The following is a 3741-nucleotide window of genomic DNA, read 5'->3' on the forward strand; positions in this document are numbered from 1 at the left end:
GCTATCGGATATACAAGCCTAAGAGCAGTCGTGGGCTTTTCCTGAATTTGATGTAGGAGATCATGTATGAGCAATCACACTATTCGCTGCATTAAATCAGCTCTAATTTTTGGAATATAGGTACACTAAATTTCTTGTTAGACTGAAATGTGCCTGCTTCAACTCTGGTGAATCAAATTAGATTAAACTGTAATACTCTTCCTTTCCTTCAGTCTTATACTTTTGAGTGTTGTCCTTATCTCTCCCTGATGTGCTTTGGGTTTTTTCTACTGTTATCCCAAAGAAAAAACAAAAGTATTAGGAAATTCAAACTACCAAACTTCTTCATACTTTTGATCCATTTATTATCTCTCAGATATCCATCCAGTAGATACCTTCACCTTAAGTAAATGGGAATTCTAGGCATAGATAGTTTTTCAGAACAAAACACTAAACACTAACATCACACTGCTCGTAAGAGATGTGGTCACATCACACATTGTCTCTAAGGAACCAGAAGATTAGGTTGCCTGCTAAAATATAACAGAAGTGCCGATTCCCGTAGCAATACACACTCCCAGACAGATTTGAATGCTAACATTTAATAACCACAATATTTTTTTCCACAGTTCTTTTCAAATCATTTGCTATATAATAGTAAGCAATTATAAGTGACTAAAAGAAGGAAAATAACTATTTGATTTTAACTTTTCCGACTAAATTAAATACCAGCTTATCTTTTATTCTAAATGAAGAATAAAGGAGCTGTGCTGCTCATAATGAATTCATTAATCTAACAAAGGTACGTTTTTAACTTTACAAACTCTACAAGATGCCAAGCTGTAAAATTCACCCAGCAATATTTTGAGACTGAGAGCAAAATCAAGCTCCAGTATTTGAGCTACTTGATCTGTGCTTAGAGTCAGTATCTATGTTTATTGAAGGCAGGATGCAGCATGAGGTCCACAAATTGGTCCCCCCAAGGAGTTCAAAGTACCATTAATTAGAAAAGGAAAAAAATCTTCACTGGATTACACTTCTGTGTTCCATCCAGGTAGCATTTCACTTACCAAGCCAGAAAAATAAAAGAAACCCCACTGTTTCTCCACTTGTCAGTCACATCATCACCCTTACACAGTCAAAACATTTCCCCGCAGACATACACAAGCCCATTTACTTGCTTTTTGCAAAAGTTTGTTTGCAGCTGCATATGGCTTATTATTAAAGGCTCAGAAAATACACTAGAGACCTAAATCATAATTTCCATAGCTTGTTTTGGCTACTCAATTTAATGAAGGGGTCTATTGACAAAACTAGGAGAGAGACAGATCGTATTCACAGTGGAGAAGATGAATATCATATATAAAAGTACGGCATAAAGGTGCCTGGTCCGCTGTTATTCGGCTATGACTCAGCTCATCGGTCGACATGCTTTTGATTGTGGCTAAGCTTTACACCCATTTTTGTAATCAGCAATTACCGAACATACTGCTAATAGACTGCTTTTATTTTAAGGACATCTTTTATCATTGTATCTGTAAAACTGATACATCTTGAACTAAGATACTAAGATGTTACGCTGAACTTTTCAACTGAAATCAGTGAACACACATATTAAAAAAAAGTCCAGGAGTCTTGGATATTCTGAACATACCTAAGCCCAAGGAGTCTGCATCTTTTAGTCTGTATTTTGAAATTCAGTGCTTAGAAGCATTTTTCAAACGTATTTTTTAATGAAAATTATTTGAAAGATGCAAATAGCTGACACAGAAACACATACCAAATAATTATTAAAAATTATGTTGTCCCCATGTGCAAAAATCTTTAGCTTTTACATCAGGTGTAAAATCAAGCTCAACTGAATTTCAGAGTTTGGTTTATTCATGTTCAATCCACACTAAAAGTGCATTTGCAGTCTCAACGAAGCCAAAAATATGTGAAAGCCTGTACTGAACACGGTGAGTTTTTTCAGGTACGCAGCTTTTCAAAACAATGGACCGAGATTGGATCAGATTCTATATTATTTGTATGCTTATAATATTTTATGATGTATCAACCTCTAGGTGTTATATCCCTGCCTGTATGTTACTATCAAAGTGGTGTACGTCCATGTTCAATGGAGGTGCCTGGAACAATTTGCTGGAATCCACAACAAATCACAATCCATCCATCCTTTATATAAACCCAGCAACAACACAACATACCCTTAATCACCTACGGACTGCGAACTTGGAAGTGTCAGAGTGCTCATGAGTCCAAAAAGCCAGGCTTTGTACAAACACCGAGCAGATTACAATGATTGCCCTTTTCTCAAAAAGACTTTTAGGTTTAAAACAAGCAACAAGAGCTAGGGTACAGGTGAGGATGAGCTGTGGACTGAACATGGCACATTAGTTACAGTACAACAGTTTAATTAGTTACATCAGTAACTAATCAGTCTAATCACTGTCAAGCATGACTGAGGTATCACAGTGAATGTGCATTTTAAGGACTTGCAAGAGGCAACCAAAACAGGTCAGTGGATATTTAAGATCTCCATCCCCCCATAAAAGAATCATGTAAGAAAGGCAGAAGATGCTAATATAAAAACATAATGGGCAAGTGATTGATACGAATGTGGTTTAACATCTGTAGATGGAAGTCAGTCTTTTGATATTAAAGAGAGACTGAGTAGGTGGTAAAAGAAGGCTAGCAGTTATGTTTGATATGACAGGACAGAGGGAATCAATGGAGAAAAGCAAAGAAAGTGAAATGAACAGAAACACAAAATTAAAAATAAAACTAAAAAAAAAAGAGAGAGAAAAAGAACAGTTATTGCAGTGGCAACAGCACTTTGAATGGATGAGGGTAGGATGAGACTGCTTTTGTCAAGTCACGGCCAGGGAAATGGATGTTGAAGTGAGTGAGATGCAAGACTCAACCCTAGTAATTTTTTAGCTGCATGGATAGCTACGACAGGTCTCATTCTCAAGGTTACTATGCAGGAAGAATCTACAAGAGCAGGCCTACGTTGACTTGAAGAATGGCTGAGACATCCACAGCAACACAAAAGGACGCAGCAGGGAGAATTCTGGATTAGGTCAAGTTGATATTGATGAAAAAGCTGTCAGAGAAACAGAGCTGTTTATGGACAGGGGGAAATGAATGTGAAACAGAGATGTGAGTTCTCTTCATAAAGTAGCAATTGAAAGTGTAATTGCAGATGCCTTTACCAAGTCTCAAGTAGTTTTCTACGAAACAACACCAGAGACCAGAGGGTACAAGGAAACTAGAGGATATCTTCAATCTACATGTAATGTTGGGTGAAATTCATGTCAAGAGTCGTATCTAGTAAGGATTCTCTCTCTCTTTCTTGAAGTCCAAAGAACATTGCTCCTCTGTCTTTCCACAAGATTCTCAGAGATATCAATGGGGGCTCTCTATATGGCTCTCAGCACAACATTATTCTAAAGCTATTTATAGTGCTAACTGGAACTAAGAGAACACGACTTTCCTATTGAGGGCTCTGCATACACACAAAAGGCACATTCAGTTCCTGAACGTTACAGCCTAAATGAAAACATGCCTGTGTAAAAATAGCCAAAAGATTTTCTATTAAACCCTATTTAAAAAACCAAAGTCCCCCCAAATCTCCTCAAAAACAAACCAGAATCAACACATGGAGACATAACTACTTGTAAATCTCACCATCTCTAGCTTTTAGGAATGCCCCTTGTTGAGTGAATTGTTAAAAGTGGTTTAATATAATAATAATAATAATAA

This window comes from Phaethon lepturus, unplaced genomic scaffold, assembly GCF_000687285.1.
Source record: "Phaethon lepturus isolate BGI_N335 unplaced genomic scaffold, ASM68728v1 scaffold16104, whole genome shotgun sequence".
Taxonomy (NCBI): domain Eukaryota; kingdom Metazoa; phylum Chordata; class Aves; order Phaethontiformes; family Phaethontidae; genus Phaethon; species Phaethon lepturus.